The sequence below is a fragment of the Cannabis sativa genome, chromosome 1, assembly GCF_029168945.1.
Source record: "Cannabis sativa cultivar Pink pepper isolate KNU-18-1 chromosome 1, ASM2916894v1, whole genome shotgun sequence".
In the NCBI taxonomy this organism is placed as follows: Eukaryota; Viridiplantae; Streptophyta; class Magnoliopsida; order Rosales; family Cannabaceae; genus Cannabis; species Cannabis sativa.
The window spans coordinates 7952812-7974660 of NC_083601.1; positions in this window are offsets into that span (position 1 = coordinate 7952812).

Here is a 21849-nt window from a genome sequence, read left to right on the forward strand (position 1 = left end):
GTGGTATTTGTTTAAACAAACACTTTCTTATCTAATGACTATGGGATGCTCCACCCCTAATCACTTAGAATAGCTAACAAACATGCAAACCAGGGTTAGCAGTTCTAGCTTTTTTTAAGATTTCGATTAGGTCATCCATGAATCTAGTAATGATTTACATTAAGTATACAACCATTGCATCATTCTGAAATTTTATTCCCATAGAAGGATTTAGGCAACGACTAGTAACTAATCATCAATATGCAACTCGAATTTCTGGGGAGGTAAGTTTGGAAATAATTCAAAATCAAATTAATGATCTTTGAACTGCATATCAACTAACTTTTTCTCCACCCCTATCAGTTCGCAAGATCTTTAACCACTTACCATTGCTAGAAATTAATGAAATTTTTCAAACATTTCAAATTTCTTTTGCGTAAGGTAAAATCTAAAGTGATCGTTTTAAGAATACAACGAAAACTCATATCCACCCCTGAATATACATCCATCTTCGAATGAGATGAAATTACTTTCAGTGGATATAGGCATATTAACTCTTTGCAGAGAATGATCTTGTCAAAGCCACTATGAACAAGATACAAATGCCATAGATTTATAAAATGTGGTTGTATCTTTTGATGACTTAAGTTTAGTTACATCAAAGAGTTCTTAGAATAGTGCAAGTGGATTCTGGTCACAGAATACTAAACTCATACAGTTTGAATCCATTGAAAGAAAATTGTCATGAAACACTTGTGAAAATGTAACTGTATAATTAGTAACTCTTTCTTGGACCACCACTACTAATCTAACTCTATGATTTGCCTATACAAGTAGGAGATATCTAAGATTGAGGATTTATATCATTTTGGGATAGAATTCCAGGAATATAATCATATGCATCATCTAATTTCTTAAGAGAAAATAAGACTTTATATGATTTATAGACCATTCATCCAATGATATGTTATTGAGCTAATTCGAAATGAATAAGCTAAGAGGAATTAGGATAATTTCGTTTTAAATAAGAATCCAACGATGCTCCGATTAGCGAGAGTCAAAGTAATCTTATTTATACAATCTTCTTGTTTCATATTGTAAAATACTAGTCTAAGATGTCATCAATTGATGAACAGTTAGATGTTGCATATACAATATTTATCTTTCGAGATCTAACACTATTATGTTAGTCTAATGGTAAAAATCCATTAGGGATTTATCTCATTAGAAAAACAAATCAAGTTAGACCAACAATGAAGATTCGAAATTAAACTACAATTCAATAACAGAAAATAACATGGTTCAATACAAATTCATACACAATTCAGAAATTATGAAGCACATAGCAAGTAGGAATGACAAGTGAAAATACTAAAACATACAATCCTAAATAATTTCCAAAGTTTTCAACAAACTGATATCAGTGTCCCGTTTAGGCGAGAGTCAAAGTTACCATCCATTGAATAGAGTTGTCAGCTCATCTAAAATGTCAAACATTCTAGCAACCTTTTATTCGATCAAGATTGGAATCCGCGTTGTCCCGTTTAGGCGAGAGTCAAGGCTATTCTATCTTATGAGCTTCCACCATTGTTTCATATTACTTATAAAAGGTGAGCATAAACTATATAAAAAACTAACAAGATTACTTATCTTTCGAGATTAAACGGTGCTAACTTGCTAATGAACGTTCCTTTATTAGGGAGGATTACTGTAACACCCTAACTATCTTAGGCGTATTACGTGATTTTTAAACGTACTGTGCAGCTCGTTGCTAATCAACGAGGTTTATGGAAAAACGTGATTAATTAAAATTTTGCTTTTTAATTAAACTTATAAACCATATTACAAAAGACTCGGGATCCCGATTTGTAAAATCATTTACAAAAGTTTTAACTGTTTAACTATTACATAAAATTAAAAGTCGTCTAACGACCAGTTACAAAATTCAGCCTTGCTGTCCCGAGGATCGTACGCTCCAGGCCTAACCGCCCCGACATGTACAATCTCATAAGCTCGCTCACGGTCCATCAGCTATAGCCTTGCCTTTACCTACACATGAACATAAACTGTGAGTCGACAGACTCAGTAAGAAAAGCATAATAATATCATACATAATTCTAACTGCCGTGTCCAACACGATGCGAGTCCCGCTTGCCATGTCCAACATGGTGCGAGCTACTACCTTGCCATGTCCAACATGGTGCGGGTTTTGAACGTTCATAGGGACGGTACTATTGACAAGTATCCTCCTGATCGGTCGAGCCGGTCATACTCCGCCGTTGGTCATACTCCACCCTGTACCGACGGATAGGTCAATAACAATGAACCACCAACCAAATGTCGGCCTAATCGGTCAAACCAGGTCATACTCCGGCTTGGTCATACTCCGGCTGTACCGACGTGACAGGGTTGGATGGTTCGAAGCCTATATACATAACTAATGTAATCTAGCAGGCTTCCTACATGCACGCTAAACATGTAATCTGCATATGCATACTGTTATACTAATCTTACCTGGATTCCGATTTCAGGTGTGCCGGTCAACCTGACTGGAACTGAAGCTGAGTGGCGGATTACTGGCTCCTAAACCATAAAAATCACAACGCTATAAGTGACACGCTAAATCACTTCCCGGGGACTAAAACTAGGAACTAAAAGTTTCCCTATCGATAAAAAGCGTGGCAATACCCCTAAAAACATAAAAACGAGGAAAACTAGGGTTTCTGAAAATTCCCCAACCGGTAGACGGTTGCCCAACCGAATTAGGTTCTGGGAATTATTGGACACCCATCCGATTCCGGTTGCACAACCGGAATTAGGTTCCTCGCAGAATTTTTCAAAAATTCCTAACTTGCTCAATTCAAACCCAAATCAATCCAAACCTTCCGGACACATTCTATATGCCCCAAATAACCATTTAAAGGCAACAAATTCACCCAGAACTCACAGAGACAAAATTCACCATTAAAGACCAAGCTTTGAGTTCCAAAACTCAAACTTGGTTAAATCCACTAACATGCATTCAAACCTAGTTAATTCTACTCAAATAAGCTTGAAATAGCTTCTGAAATCAAACAAAAACCTCAACAATAACCCAGCAACAGATTCAATCAATACTCTTTGAAAATCATACTTTGCATAAAAACTTAAAGCTTGCACAACCTATCTAACATGCTTTCAAAATCACTTAATTAATTTCAATTAGACATGCTTTACACTTCAGAAATCAACAACAAAACACAATAATAACCACAGCCACAAGAAGCATGCATATACTCAAAATTTCACCATTTTTCATAATTTCAAAGAAGAAAATTAAGAGAAGCTAACCTAGCTTGAAGAATGCTTAGAAAGGATGAGAGTTTGCTTGGAAATCAAAGAGAAAAATCAGCTTCATGCACCCTAATGCCTCAGCCGAAATAGAGAGAAGGCTTGAGAGAATTTTCTTTTCAAAGTTTTTTCTTAATTTTTGCTAAGTGTAGAAAATGAGAAAAGTAAATGAATAATGCCACTTAAACCACTTATTTCAGCCACTAATTAAAATAAAATAACCATTTAAATTCATTTAATAAACTCACATAAGACAAAACACTAATGGGGCAAAAAGACCATTTTGCCCCTCCACCATAAAATCATGAAAATCATACTAAAGGGGTATTTTTGGGAAATTCTAAATTCCCGGCCATTCCCGACATTCCCAATGTCTAAAACCCGTCCCCAAATTACTAACATACTAAGTTGTGATTTCTACTGAGCCAAACGCCGAGTTCCAAAATACCGGACACCGGAAATGAAAAATATAAAAACTACTGATGACATAATTATGCATTTCTGAATTCCATAAATAACAGTAATAAATTATTTAAATAGCTATAAATAACTTCATAATTAAACATAACCAACTGATAATTTCCAAATTAACTAAGCGGGCTTTACAATTACTCACTAAAACAATAGCTGTGTAAAACCAACAATGGAGATCGAATATCCTTATAACAATAAAGCTCATTATTTAATGTAGGGTTGTATTTTCTTCTAATATTTATTTTAATCCATTTATTTTAAATATATATTTATTTAATTAAAATTTCCAATTTAGAATGAAAAATTCCAAATATAAATTTTAATGTAATATTTATAAATTATACTTAGATGGATATGAAAATAACGTGAATTATTTCCATCTTAGTAATAATTTCCATAAATATTTAGAAAATTATTCAATTTAAGTTGTTTCAAAATTAATTTAAATTAATTTACAACTCAAATTTAATTTTCTATAAATATATATTGTATTTTCGAAAATGCTTTAAAATAAAATAAAAATAAATCTTGGAAAATTACTCTAATTTTATGTTGGCCCAAAATTAATTAATAAAATTAATTTTCAACAAAAAATATAACTTTCCTATTTAATTAAATATCTAAGAAAAATTTCAAATATTTAAGTATCATGATTAAAAATCAACTTAAATATTAATTTTTTATTTAATTAAATACACTAGAAAAATACTTCAAGCAAAACAGATAATATCTATCTAGACTTTCATAGACTAATTAATCCAATTTCTAATTATAATATATTTTAGTTCATTTATTTTAATTAATCATTAAATGAAAAAATCATTGATTTAAGTTGGTCCAAAATTAAATAAATAATTTTCAACTTTAATCTATTTTTCAAATAAAATTCAAAATTTCTACATTAAAGAAATGTAATTTCGAAATTTTGGGAAATGATTAATAAAATAAAATAAAATATATTCTGAAAATTATTCAGCTTTAAGTTATTCTGAAACAAGATTCCAAACTTAAGATAATTTTCAACTTTAATTAAATAACATGAAAATCACAATATTTAAGTATCATGATGAAAATCAACTTAGATATTGAAATTTTCAATTTAATTAAATGTATTAAATTCAAGAAATAAATAATTAAGTAAAGAGGAAACTTAATTATTAATTCTAGTTTAATACTAGGAAAATATACTAAACTTAGATTGTACCAAAATTAATTAGGAAACAATTAATTTCACAATCAATGATATTTTCCTATTTAATATTAGAAATAATAACTCGTACTAGAAATAACTATCTAGAATATATCATTGACTAAGTGTTTTTCTAAAATTAACTTTAAAATATTACATGAAAAATAAATTTCATATATTTTAAAAGTTAATTATGTTGCTAATTCAATTTTAATTAGGTTAGACTAATATAATTAACCTAATACAATTATTTAAATAAGGCAAATGGGCCTTCACAATTGGAGTAGTTCATGTGAGGGGGAGCTGGGTTCAGTATGTCGTACCCACTTCTATGACCCCCAACTCTCACACAAGGCCCAAAAGAGAGGAATTTAACCTTAAAATAAACAATTGTTATTCATTGAATAAGCCCAAATCTAATTGGGCCTAAATAAATTTCCTTATGTCAAAATTTATTTTAGCAACCTAGTCCATTTACTTAGTAAAAACTTAAATGGGCTTCCTATATGCATCTAAGCCCAAAAGCAAACATATAAGCTCACACAGGTCAAATGATTTGGATGGGCCCTATCATGTTACTAGGTTTACACAGATGAAAGAAGTACAAAATTTACCTGTTACAAATTATTTGTAAGATCTATCGTCAATTGGACTATGATTAATATCAGATCATTGGATCATGATCTGTCAACAAGTTAATCATAGCAATTTAGATCAGATAAATAATAGGTTTGTTAAAAAGTTTTGAATAAACAATATAAACAAACAAACATTGTCCATGTAACAGATGTGAAATAAGATATTAATATAATTAAATTATTATTCTTAAACTAACCAAATAAAGGAAACTAATTTTAAAATATCTAGGTTTATTTGAATCAAATTAAATATCTAATAAGATCAATGATTTGAAAGGAAAGAATCTTCAATATCACTTTCAGATCTTATAATTTAATAAAATAAACCAATTTTAAAATAGATTTGGTTAGATAATTATTATTTTAGGAATAAAATAATAAATGAATAATAATTACCATAATTATATGTCAAAATATCTCAAATTAAGCAATATTCAAATCTCTACAAAAATATCTATGTTATTTAAATATTTAAGATATGATTTATAAATTTCTAATAAGAAAAAAATGATATATATAGAAAAATATCATTTTTTAAACTTATAATTTATAAATAATTAAATATTTAACAAAATAACAAATTTTTGAATTTGAAAAACATTATGGTAAGTATATCTATAAAAATATCTATGTTAATTTCAAATTTATTAATTATTTAATTTGCCATATAAGAAAATTTTAATATAATATTTTAAATAAAAAGATAAAGTTATCTTTTAATTTAAAATATCTTAAATATCAAAATATCTAATCTTATAATTAAATAATAAATAAATATTAAAGAAGTTAACAAATTTTTAAATCTGACCATAATAGGAAATATTTAAAAATGAAAACATTCCAAAATAGAAATATTTAAAATTGGAAAAATTCCAAATTGAAAATATTTAAAATTGGAAACATTTCAATTTAGAAATATTTAAAATTAGAAAAATGAATTTTGGGAAACAATCCCATGAAAAAATTGGATTTTTGGGGAAAAACCCCAAAAATCACAACTTTTTGGGAAACTGCCCAGGAGGCTGCACGTGCAGCCCAGGAAGGCTGCACGCAGCCTCCTACGCGCGCGGAGGTGATGCACCCAGCCGAGGTTTCTCGGCGTTGCAGGGTGCTTGTGCGTGAAACATGGGCGCTGGCAGGATTTTCACGGGCAGACAGCAGGGTGCTCGCGCGCGCATGATGCGTGCGATTGAGCACCCATGCGTACCCGAAATCCCAATTTTCCAAAATTCATAACTTTTTCAATTTTTATCGGAATCAAGTTCCGTAAAAGACAAAATTGCTTAATTTTTCACAATAAATCCAAATAAAATATTTTAAAAAATTGAAAAAATATATTTCATGGAAAAATTTCGTACAACACATACATTCATCACATAAGCACATAAACCAACATGAAGCCATCCAAATCAACACAGAAACATGCAAATCATCGTTTTAATTCATATTACATGAAATTAAATCATTACCATGGCTCTGGTGTCAGTTGTTGGAAATTACTTTACCAGGATCTAGATTTACTAACAAGTATGTTGGATTAACAACCTAATATGAATTCTAAAACAATGAAAATAAACACATATAAAGTTAGAAAACCTTACAGTGGGTGCAGCGGAATATTATGACTCCTTCCGTTCAGATCTCTAGCCCTTGATTCCTTTCTGTAGCAGAGCATCACCAAGATCTGAACCTGGATCTTCTTTTCTCCTTCTTTGATGCAGAAATTCCATAGTCTTACATACTATGATTGAGATACCACTTGATGTGTGTGGGCACTACTCATTCACTCAAAGTTTCGAAATTTAGAGAGAAGAAAAGAGAGAGAGGCGTGTGAGGCTTTTTCTGAGAGAAACAAAGTGATCAAAGATGTGTGTCTTAGTTTCCTCAAGCCAACACTTTCTATTTATAGAAAACCCTCTAGGTTTAGGTTAGAATTGTATGGCATTAAAATAATGGAAACTACAAATGGTATTTCTCATGCATAGGGCCGGCCATACAAAGGGTATTGGACCTCACTTTGCAACTTTCCCATTTTGTTATTTTCCATTCCTATTTTCTCAAAAATGTCAATTCTAATTATTTAATAACTTAGAAATAATTATCAAATAATATTGCCATTTAATATATTTATTAATTTAGACATATAAAGTCTCTTAATTAATAAATAAACCTAAAATCTCTTTTCTTTACAATTTCGCCCTTGCTTAGTGAAAATTCATAAAGTAGACATAGTCTAACTTTTAGAATTTTAATTGATTAATTAAAATCAATTAACTGAGTCTTACAAGCAGTATGGTCTCAACTAGTATGGGGACCATGGGTCTATATAACCGAGCTTCCAATAAGTCGAACCGAATTTACCAAGTAAATTCCCTAACTTATTAATTCCTCATTGAATCCACACTTAGAACTTAGAATTGCACTCTCAGTCATATAGAACGCTCTATATGTTCCACGATATAGACACGTCATTAGTTATCCATTGTTATAACCCTAATGTGATCAATGATCCTCTATATAGATGATTTACATTGTAAAGGGATTAAATTACCGTAACACCCTACAATGTATTTTATCCTTAAAACACTAAACCCTGTATAAATGATATTTCACCTAAGTGAAATGAGATCTCCACCATTTATCTTCGTTTGGTTAAGCTCGAAGGAAATCATCCTTTACTTCTATTTGCCAAATAGAAGCTATAGATTCCATATTTATGTTAGTGCTCCCACTCAATTGCACTACCGTGTTCCCAAAATGTATGTATTGCCCTGACCATAAATTAGGCTTAACTAACAAATCAAAGAACACGAATAACACTCTTGAGATTGAGCCTAACCATATCAGGATTTCGATCATGTGATCTAGGATCAACAGGTGATATTGAATTGAATAGATATTACGGTAAATTTTAATATATCTAATCAAAATTCAATATCGGTCCCTTCCGATGTATGCTCCATACATCCGATATTGGTAAACTTTACCAATGTCCTGGAAAGAACATAACACTTTTCCAAGGTGTAAGAATACCTATCGCTGATTATACCATGTCAGTCTAAATTCAGTGTTCTGACAAATCGGGGAATAAACTTTTGAACATATAATAAAGATTATATTCCACTGTGCTGACAACACTATAATCTTTAACCAACACATATGTTCTGGACTTAAAAAGAACTCATACATTATATACATATAATCATGAAATAAATCATGTGAACCATGCAACATAAAATGTTATTTATGATCTTTATTAATAAGTAAATCTGATTATATGAAATGAGTTTTATTTAGGGCATAAAACCCAACATCTATTTCATTCGTGCTTAACTACTTTTAATTGTCTGATCACCAATTAACTATCTATGATTTTGATGCGAGATCTGAGAAGCGAGTGTCAATTATGCTATAGTGAAATAGAACTTAATTTCGATATAGGACGAGAGTACCTATATGGTTTAGATAGCTTATAGGGTTTCTGTGTTTAATGCCTGTTGCATGTTAAATTTATCACGAGAGTAGAAAGTTTGCATGTAATTGAGGTTTATATATCTGAGAAGACTATAAATTACCTTAGTAAACCTGCTACTGCATAGAAATTTATAATAGGAAGATAATCATATTAGGCCATAATCAATAGAAACAAAATGAAGTCGAAGCCCTAGTTTTATTAACTGTTAATTTCTTTATTAGTTTAATTGCTTCTTCTTTCACTGTTTTTATAATTTTCTAGTTTTAATATTTTCTTAAATTTTATTCAACCAAATAGAAGTAAGAGTTTAATTTTAACGTACTTAACTACAATCCTCGTGGGATCGACCTCACTCTTGGTGAGTTTACTACTTGTCATGATACGTGCACTTGCGTGTGCAAAATATCACAATAATGAGTATGTCATTATTGGACTTTAGATGATCACTACTACATATTAGAGGATTAAGAAAATCCAAGACAGACATAAGGTTGTTCAGAGTCATCATAAAACTTGTGCTGATCTCCATCAACATGAAGTTGAGTATGAGTTTGATGATAATGTCTTCCTAAAAGTAACCTTTAAGCATATGTGATGAGGTCTAGAATGAAGGATAAGTTAGCCCCAGGTATGTTAGACCTTTCGAGGTTATTAAGAGGGTTGCATAGGTCTCTTATCGATTAAAGTTACCAGTATTGTTGGGACATGCTCATAATGTGTCCCATGTATCTATGCTGAGGAAGTATACTTCAAATTTGTCAGATGTCATTAAGTATGACGCTATCCCTCTTGTGGAAGATATGACATGTGAAGAACGACCTGTTTGGATATTGGTAAGAGAGTTAAAGGTACTATGGAACAGAGCGAATATGTAGTTAAGGCCTTATGATAGAATCGTAGAGAAGATGAGAACACTTGAGAATTAGTGACTCAAGGATGTATGAGAAGCATCGTCACTTGTTTAATATTTAACTTGGGGTTGTATCTCAAAATTTCGGGATAAAATTTCTTTTTAAGAGGGAGAAATGTTAGACTCGGTAAAAAAATTGTATATTAAATTAGTGGGTGGGACCCACAACTTTATTAAACAATCCCTCTTATCTTTCCCTTCTCGCACAAACTACCTCTCTCTTTCCTCTTTCTTATTTTCTTTCTCTCACATCAAAAAACCACCATAACTACCATGACTAACCAAGCTCCGACAACTTGTTTCCATTCACCACTCAATCGCACGCTTCGGAGCATTGTACTCTCCAACTTCCGCAACCCTTCACCTTAAGTGGCATTGCCTCAAATATCATCATTAGACCGGGATCGTGGGTCAAAGTTTGGTATTTAAACTTTGAATGGATTTTTTGGCTAGCTCTGACCTCCATTTAATGATCTATTTTCACTGCTAGACTCACCTTCGAGGAGAAAAATCTCCACTAAATCATTTGACCCAGTTCACTACTTTTTCTGGTGATGTTTTTGTAGCTTTGCCACTTCCTCGTAACTTTCTGTGATACCGTATACTGTTTCGATAAGTGGTTGGCACGGGTGTGATCTATTTACCGAGGTGGTCAATTTCATATATACTATTCTTATTTTTGGCTATGTTTCAAGTACACCAATTTTTAATGTCACTGATCGTCTTTGTGCACCGCGTAGGGTTGGTTACTTCAATCTTCAAATATAGTCATGGTATATGTCGTTGGACATAGTTTTAAGAATACATTACAAAGATAAAAATTATTTATTTTATTTGAGAATGTAGGATAAAGTGACTAATCTATTTGAACTTAATAATTAGGGGCTGAGGAGCATCTGTTTTGGAGAAAGTTTGACGATCCTAATGAGGTAGGGACTCAATTTGATTGTTGGGCATGGTTTTATGTGTTAAATAACGTTACACATATTCAAATTTTTATTTTATAAAATATTTAAAAAAATTGAAGACTTAATCTACATATTTTTGTGGATTGTTATGGGGCACTGAGTGCAAAATATATTTTTGTACAAATATTTATGCAGGTTATGATTTTTGAGTTTATTCAAAATACAACTGTTATACTGTTGGATTCCCTAAAACAAAAGGGAATTTGTTCTTTTGTTTTTCTTATTTACCCGTTTTTGGTTATACTAATGAAAGCCATGTAAATCATTATTTTGTGCATATTGTTGTTTCACGACCTAGTCTTTGTGTTATCATAGGTAGATCAGGTATGTATTCCACCTGTAGGTGAAAGACCTAGAATCTATATAGGAACTTAATTAAATCTAAGATGCAGTATTATGCTGATTATCAAGTGCGACTACTCAATTTTAAATGTCATTTTCTATGATTGGTATTGAGAGCTAGGATCTAAAAGACAATGTGATGTTCATAGGTAGCCTGTCTCTTGTGATTATTTGTGGTCTCTCTATTTTTCTGGTACATGATGATGATGATGATGATGATGATGGGATGTTTTATTTTAAAAGCTAAACATGCATGGGTTTTTATTAAACTACTAATTCTTTGTTATTAGTAGTTTTCCTATTGGACTTTATATGCTCACTTGTATATTCCCTTTCAAGAGCTCAGTTTGGTACTTGTAGATGTAAGGGAATCATTGACAGAGAACGATAAAATTAGCTTAGTCCTAGCTTAATTATAATTAACCCTTCTTTTAAAGATTGCATTAGGCATGACAAAAGATTCATTTATTCGGGTCGGGTCAGGTCGGTGATCCGATTCGACGAATTATTACTAATACGAAACATTCAGATACTTATCGAATTTTGGATCAGATCCGCTCTGCCCCACTTAATTTTTTTACGAATCGGATATGACCAGATCCGTTTTGAATATATATTCTTTTGTAAAAGATATACAAATATCATCATTATAATTATAGAAGAATTATTAATTAACATCGATTAATAGCTCAACATGTGGGCAAAGCTGAAGATTTCAAAGATAATCAAATTAGGTCGGATTATAGTCGGATCATATTCGACCCACTCCATTGACACTCCTAAATTGAATATGTATCTACCTATCAAAGGATAGTCTGTATCATCTAAATAGTCATGAACAATTAAGAATAAGGAATATGGTGGAGGCGTATATTTTACTTTGTTAAATTTAATTATTTAGTAACTAAATAATTTTGAGAATATTATTGTTTTATATATATTAGTAAGTGATCATATTTTATTACAATTACTTTCTATTTATTGTAAGAGTTATTCTCTTATATATAATATTGTAATATATAATAAATAATTATTTAAAAATATTATTTTCCAACAAAAATCAAAGCTTGATCTTTTACACCCAAATTTATAAATATTAAGATTTTCTTCCAAACCTTTCTTTTTTCGCTCTGGGAGCTCACAATTCCTCTATCCTTCGATCTTGCTGTGTATATTCTTTAAAATTAGATAAAATAATTATAAGAGTAAATTGCAGCAAAACCTTCAATACTTTCATTTTGTTTGTATTTAACCCTAAAAATTCAAATTTTGATAGTAAAACCACCAATACTCTTGGTCTGTTAGTAATTTAATATTTCTATTTATTTTAGGTAAATAAAAAAATTCATTTATTATTTCTTATATACAAAAAAACAGAGAACACATCCACTGGCAAAAGTGATACTTCATCCTAAATATTGGATGCATATCTCAATAAACTGCTTTTGTTTAACTTATTATTATTATTATTATTTAACTCAGTTTAACTTATTATTTGAATGCATTTTATAAATGATATTCCAAAATCTCTCATTATTATTATTATTATTATTATTATTAAAAGATGAAACTATTCGATAGAAATCAGAATCATTAAGATATTAATTTTGTTCCTTCTCTTTTTTCACAATCTTTGTATAGTGTGCATATATTTGAAGATATATTTACACAAAAGGACCGATCTTTGTCTTATTCTATAATATTTGTTGCTTTATTGGGGTTTGGTTTGGGTGTATATAATGAAGGAGTTTGAAGCAAATTCTTAATTATCCTTTGTTGAAAAAGGGCTAGTTTTTGTAAAGAGGAAAATGTATATCTAGGAGAAAGCTTGAGTGGCCCATTTAGTGAAATTTACACTATAGCCTACAGGATAAGACTTGCGACAGCATCTCTAGCTAGTATGTGGTCTAATGATAAGATTCCTCTCTTTATGCTTGGAAGATCTATGACTGCCAAACTTTTCTGCTTCACTATAATGTTTGTATTACCTATTTTAAAAAATGAAATATCAAATGGCCAAATGGGTATCTCATATCATATATAAAATTATTATGAATAATATAAAGTTCATAAAAAAAAAAAAAATTAAGAAATGAAAGATAAACTGGATAAGCAAACTAATAAATATATAAATAATAATTATAATTAATGATAATTAATAAAAAAAATTGAATTTGACTTAAGTATTTTGTATATAAATATATTTTTGATATAGTGTAAAAAATAATATTTTTTGATATTTTTTTTTTAATTAAGTAGTTAAATTAAGTATAGAAATTTAAAATTTTCTTTTTATTATTCGTCGTTGGTTGAAAATCTAATAGTTTAATATTTTTAAAATTAATATTTATAGTTAAATTGTTAGTAATCTTTAACGGGTAATACCCATTAAAAAGTGTTCTATATATATATAATATTTTATAATATATAAAAACTTTTTTCAAAAAAGAAAAATCTCAAAAAATATAAAAAATACTTTAGTTTAACTATTTTAGTAAAAGATGAATGAACTATTCATCTTTTTATCAATTAGTTTTGAGATCCAACCTCAATCACTTTACCTAAAACTCTAACAGGTGAGACTACAAAAATATTCGGGTTTTTTTCTATTTTAGGTTAAAATTACTCAAAATAAACATTTATACCATCTTAAGGAAAAATAAACATTTGTACTTTTACTAATTACAAAAATAATATTTATAAAGTTTCTTTATTACAAAAATACAATGGAGAGATAAATACCAAGTGTAAAAGGAGAGAGTGAGATACACATGTGAATAGGATAGAAGAGTGGGACTCACACGCGAGTGGGGAGAGTAAAGTTTTTTACTGACGCGCGTTAGAATGTGGCAGTGACTCTGCGGCTGCCACATGGCAGTTTAGACAAAGTGAGCTTGGGCGTGTAGGGTTTTCTTTTCTCAATGCAACAGTTATGCGAAAACAACTAATTAACAACACAAAAACAACTTAACAACAATCAAACTTCAAAAGAAATTTATTAAATATTAACATATTGCATTAACACAATTAAAATTTGGACAACAACACCGTACAAGAACTACTAATTGAACATATAAAAAATATTTACAAATTTAATACAATAAATATAAAAAAAAATTGAAACACATAAACTAAAAAAATATAAAAATTACACTAAAATAATATTTTTTAAAAAAAAATAAAATGATTAATAAAAAAATTTGCTCAATTAGAAATCAAGTAGACAATAATATCAAACATTGATATATATATATATATAATTTAAACATAACTAACTCAAAATATATCTATGCAAAATTATACTTAAGATAATGATCAATTAAAATATAAAATAAAAATTAATTTGATATTTGTTTACTATAATACCATTCAAAAACTATAAAGTACCTAAAAATAAACCAAAAATAATATTAAAATATGTACATATGAAAACTAAACATATATATATACATATGTATTTTTTTTTTCTTCTCTTAGTTAAACATTTAATAACAATAAACAATTAGCTAACAGTAAACAAATAACAATATAAAAAAAAAAACTCAAATATATATATAAAAAAATTAACTTTTAACTTTATTTGGCAACAAAAATATAACTACACAACAATACTAATTAACAAAAAAATATGCAAATAAATTGGACATGAACAAAATATTGTCAGCAACATTAAAAAAACATAAACACAACACACACAACCTTAATACATGTTTAAACATCTAATTAACAACCAACAAACAACTGTATAACAACACAAAAACAATCTTAATACATATACTTATGAAAAGTTAAACATATTTTTATTTTTATATTATTTGGACAACTAAATAACAACAGTAAAATAACACAATAACAACCCACTTTAATATGCAAATTAAATAGATTTCAACACCACATTGTAATAACAAAAATAAAAGCTACAACCTAATACAAAAATAAATAGATTTCAACACCACATTGCAGTAACTTTTTGGTTCTCACAACACACACACAATCTTAATACATGTTTAAACAGCTAATTAACAACACAAAAGTAATCTTACGTATACTCGTGAAAAATTAAACATATTATTATTTTTATATTATTTAGACAACTAAAGAACAACAATAAAATAACATAATAACAACCCCACTTTATTATGCAAATTAAATAGATTTCGACACATTGCAATAACAAAAATAAAAGCTACAAACTAATAATCTAAAAAAAAAAAAAACTAAAACTAAAAGCAACTACAAAATACTTGTACACTAACTCAAAAGTATATGTACCTATGATAAATGAAATAGATACTCATTTTTAAATTGGTTGAACAAATAAATAAATAAAAAAGAAGAGCATATAATAACTTTACTTTAATATGAAAATTAATTAGACATCAAAATATAGCGCCTAAACTCAAAATACAAATTTAATACAACGAAAAATAAATTTCTTAAATATATTGCCACAAATCAAATGAAATTTAAAATATTATTCTTTGAATACATAAATATATAACGTGGGATTAAAATCGCTAACTTGCATTTGGATTTTGTTTTAATTGCTAACTAACAACATAAACACAACATACAAACAACATTAATACATGCTTGAACAACTAAGTAACAACAAACAAACAAAAGGATAACAACTCCCATCAAAATATAGCGTCAAACTTAAAATAAAAATTTAAAACAACAAAAATAAATTTCTTAATTAATATATTGTCACAAATCAAATTAATTGAAAATATTATCTTTTGGACATAAATAAATAATGTGTGATTAAAATTGAACAACACACAAACAATCTTAATACATGCTTGAACAACTATATAACAACAAACAAACAACTCCTCTTTAATATGCAAATTTAGACATCATCCTCAATTGGAAAGTTTCCACAAATAATTACCCACTCTTTTGCTTCATATAATCTCCTCTCCATAATCAAACATAAGATGAAGTCTCTATAGTCATTAGTCCTTGGAGCTACCCCAAGCTTTCTCTTTTTTTTTTTCAAAAAAAAAAAAAAACACTTCTCTATCTCAAACACATTCCCTATTGATTGAAACACTTCAAACACAATCAAGTTTACAGTTCTCATTAATCAATGACTCACATCATTTAACCTCATCTAACACACTTAAAACAACACCCAATTCAACTTTCTCACATATCTCCATATAAACACACCAAATCCTAGAGTTGTAAAAGGAACACCTTTTTGAGACATTTCATCGAACACCTTCTGAGCAAGCTCAAAATAACCAGCAAAAACTAAAGTAGCTAATAAAGAGTTACATATTTTGGGTCGAAATTTAATAGAGCCATAAATAGAATAATGGAGAGTAACTTTTTGAGTTTTCACTTGCTTGAGGAGAGCATCAATGGCATTGAATTGGGGGGAACAAGAAAGAGATTTGAGGATTGATTGGTAAGTTATGAAAGTGTGACTGAAACCTGGTTGTTGGGCTGCCCAATTGAAGAATCCAAGTGCAAGTGAGTGGTGAAGAAGAAAGGGGTCGATGACTCGGGCAACGAGTGATGGGGTGAGTGAGTTGCGACAACGGAGTCGGTGCAATGTGTTCTTGAGGGAAGGACTCCATGAACGAGTTGGCTTTGTGTAGTTGGAAGCGGCGATTAGAGCTCGACTTCTCCGACTTGCAAACTCAGTTGCCGAACCACCACCCTTCATCAATAGTCGGAGACAAAGAAGAAGAACGAAAATGAGAGAAACTAAATGGTGAATGTAGTATTTTTGTAATTATAATACTTTTTGAGATTTAAAAAAGTAAAAGTAGTTTTGTAAAAATGTTTAATAAATTGATAAGCATTAAAAATGTAAAAAAGTAATTAAATTTGGTACCTAGTGTAAAAATCCCAAAATATAATTTAATTGGGATTATTAATTAATTGTGTTAATTTATAAATTTTCTTCAATAGGGGGATCAGAAGTATTCTTTAATGGAAGCTATTAATTTATGGAGGTTATATACTAAACAAGTACATATAAGAAGGCCATTAAGATCAGGATGGGTACCAATTCCTATCCTCAATGGAATTTCTCTAATCAGATCATAAATTGATATTGAAAATATATATCCTATAATTGAAATATAAATTAATAAAATAATAATTAATTATAACATGTCACCTTGATAAAATATTATAAATATCATAATATATCATTTTCCTTCACTAATTTGTATGGAAACTCCAAAGTTTTTTTCACATTTCTTCGTGGATATCGATATGGTTGGAACCTGTAAAGGGGATAGGATAAAGAAAATTTATTACTTTTTTAGGGTTAAAAAGAAAAGACTAAATGTATATATTACAACTTAATTGTTTGAAAAAAAGAACAACAATATAAATAAAAAAATTAGAACGGCTCCTCTCTAAGTACAGAGCTCAGTTCTTTTTCTTTTTTTTCTTTACTTATATTTTTTCTTTACAAAAGAAGTAACTTCATTATGAATAAACTGTTTAATTACATTAAAAAACAAAATGGAGCATTACCATTCCACTCAATTTCTTTATCAAGCCTTAGTGCTCTCTTGACTAAATTATGAGCTACAAAAGCTAACTCTCTATACACATAAGTAAGAGAGACACATGAGAGAAAAGATAAAGATATACAAATAGATCCTAATAAATTAGAAAGAAGTGAGTTATCCTTATATAACTAGAATTTACTTTGTCAATTACAACTATTTTTGAATCAACTTCAACTTCAGTAATAGCTAGGGTAATAACCTCATTATCCTACACCATTCCAAAGACCAATGTTATGCCAAAGCCGCCAAATCCTCCGCAATAACAGAATTTGCGACTCCTGAAAGTTGTACTAAACAACCTGCTACAACTTTGTTAGAACAATTTTGCCCTACAACATGCCAACTTTCTTCAAGTTTTTCCCAATTGTTGCATCTACATTAAGCTTGAAACTACCTAGTGGAGGCAACTTCCATTGGCCTACTCTGATTTTCTTTGAATATTGTACGTCCCTATCAATTTTGCACTTCCTTGTATCCAAGAAGATAAGATCTAACTCAAGAAACCACATTACAATTTTTTAAATGAACTTTCCCAAATGAAACATCATTTCTATATCCCCAAATACCCCAAAGAACAGCAAGCAGTAAAGTAAGATCATCTTTAGATAAATTATCATAAGCTCATAAAATAAAGTCATTAACTTACTAAAATGTGAATGTTTCTAAATAAATTTAACCTCGAAACACCCTAAGAGAGCATGAGTCACAATCTCACAACTTGCAGAACAACAAGAGCATAAAGGAGAAAAGATGATTTTTTTTCAGAGCAAGTGTTAGAAGATACAGGGAGAATATGATAAAAAGATTTCCAAAAAAAAAAAAGTGTTTTATTTTTGAAGACATGTAAATTCAATATAGTGTTCCACCACCTTGTTGTAAAAAATAGGTCAGAAGGAGGAGGAAGGTGTAAAGCAATAAAAGTGTAGAGCACAGAGTTGAACAAAGAAAGAAAATAAGGCAAAAAGACTTGCATATTATTGATGTGAACCACAGTTTACATACATGATTATTACAAGATCAAACGGTTAAAGAAAACATTTATAACAGAAAAAAAAAATTAACTAACTAGCTAACACCTAATCAACTAACTAAGTAATAGCAGAGGTGTTAACATCCTCCCTCAAACAAAAGGGGAGGAAGCCATTTAAAGTTTGGCTTTAAGATAGTTAAATCGATCTGTAGGCAACGATTTTTTGAGAATATCAGCAACTTGATCATGAGTAGGCACATATCTGACTGATAATTGCATGATAAGGATTTGATCTCTCATAAAGTGCAAGTCTATTTCGATGTGTTTTGAGCGTGCATGAAACACTAGGTTTGCAGCAAGTGCAGCAGCACTCTGGTTATCAACCCATATTACTGGACAGTGGTTCAATGTGATGTGTAGCTCAGTGTAAAGGAAAGTGATCCATCTAAGTTCTGCAATTGTGTTTGCAAGTGAGTAAATCTCACTTTCAATACTTGAGCGAGTAACCACCTGCTGCTTTTTTGCAAACCATGAGATAAGATTGCTGCCACGAAAGATGACATAGCTAGCCATCCATGGATCGTCTGTCATCCACACATGATGCCAAATCTGCATCAAAGTAAATGTTTAAGATGAACTCAGCACCAATGGTGGCTTTGAGAGATCGAGGAAGTCATTTGTAAGCCTCCCAATGAAGCATAGTAGGCGTTTATAGAAATTGACTTAACTTGTTTATAACAAAGCCAATCTCAGGTCGAGTGAGCTTTAAATACTGCAGAGCACCAATTGTGCTTCTATAGAGTGTAGGATCCTCAAACAACTCTCCTTTATGAAGGGAAAGTTTTGTAGAAGTACTAATTGGATTGGAACATGACTTGGCCCATTCCATGTGTAATTTTACCAACAGATCCGTTATATTTAGTTTGAGTTAAATATATACCCGTGGAGTCTCTATGAACCTCTATTCCCAAGAAATAATGCACTTCTCCAAGATCCTTCAAACAATGATGAAGTAGAATTATTAATATGTGATTGACATATACAAGTAGAATTATTAGTGTCTGTCCACTTCCATACACAAACAACAATGATGTATTAGATTTAGAGACATGAAAACCCCATTGAAGTAGGCAGTCCTTCAGTGTGTCATTCCAAGCACGAGGGTCTTGTTTGAGTCCATAGATAACTATGCAAGAGGCAAACATTGTTTGGCTTGGACTGATCTACAAAGCCTGGGGATGTTGCATATAGACAGTCTCTGTTAGCATGCCATTTAAGAAGCCATTACTATCATCAAGTTGCTTAACTCACCAGTCAAAGAAGACAACAAGACTGAGAACAGTTCGAACTGTTACTGGTTTTACAACAGGTGAAAATGTCTCTACATAGTCAATTTTAGGTTGTTGTGAAAATCCTTTTGCAACTAGTCTTGACTTGAACCTGTTGAGCCATCAGCATTTAATTTCAATTTGTGAACCCATTTGTTGCTGATTATGTGCATTCCAGGTTGATATGGGACTAGACTCCAAGTTTTGCTGCCTTGAGAGCTGTGATCTCTTCATCCATTGATTGTAGCCATTTGAGATGATGCAGTTCCTTTTTAAGCGAAGTAGGTTCAGATGGAAGAAGAGACTTGGGTAAAGGGTGCTTGATGGCAAGATATGCCTTTATTTTGACAATCCCACTCCTCGATCGTGTTTGCATATGGTGTGTCCTTGCTGCATTTTCCTAAGGGATGCTACTTGAGACAGGAGCATGTATGGACATGAAGGGAGTGTTGGTAGTTGTTTGTGTGGGAGGTGGAGATGTAGTGGGTCCGGGAGGTTGATCTCATATGGGAGACAAAGAATTAGGTGCAACATTTTGGTGTTGAGGTATAGCATGGTCAGGTACAATAGGTAATATAGGGGCAGTAGTGGTTGTATTGCATTTAGGTGAGGGGATTCTGTTTGGTATATTGGCATCAGGTGAGATATGTTAGGTAGGGAGACATATCAGCAAATGACGCGTGTCAACCCTGGAGAATACAAATCAGCAAATATAATTGCAATGATATTAAAAGATATTAAATGGAATAACTCATTAAATGCATAATTAATAAAGCATATCTATAACTCGCTGACTATATAGTCTTTAGCGAGACAAAGATGTACAAACTATTGATTCACATATTGACGAGAAACTATTTCGCGATAATACATAGCGAGGCATTAACCTTGCTATGTGTAAAAAGGTGTTAACGAGGCGTGTTGGCTGTTAGGACACTTAGCGTATTATATACATTATACTAGCTAAGTATAACAGCTCGAAGGACCTGAATAACGGTTAGCGAGACATCATCTCGTTATAGGAAGACATACTCCTAGTATCGTCACTAATCAGCCCAGATATCTTTCAATGAGATCCACTGGTACATCGCGTCAGCTCTCTCAGAAAGAAGCTGACATTCAAATGATGTTGGCTATTGAAGTTCACCTTGTCACGAAGAACTACAATATGAAGCGTAATGTCTTCACATGCAGAAACAACGAGATTTACATTATCAACCTCGGAAAGATATGGGAAAAGCTCCGGCTTGTTGCCAGGGTTATTGATTGTGTGTTCATGTACCTAGCGAGATGCCCCGAGGAGATACACTTTGCAGCGTATCTAAATCCACATCAGCGTTGACCCATTAAAAACAGATTAAATCACAGCTGTATGATTTTCAAATAATAACCGTATTTAATTTACATGGAGCGTAATTAAGACCCACAATTTCAGGAAAATATTATTATGGGATTCGTATCTGATTGTAATTAACTACCACCCTATGTCACTATAAATAGGGGCAGAATGTACAAAAAAAGTGGACGGAAAAATTCTTGAGAGAAAAGATCCCTAGTTTGTATCAGAATAATCTGAATAAGATTGACTCGTGGACTATGCAAAGTTAACTGCAAAACCACGTAAAAGCTTAGTGTTGTTTTTGTTTTACTATTCTTTCTTAGATTTTGTAAAGTCCTTTTTTGGCAAGTTAGGTGACAAAATAA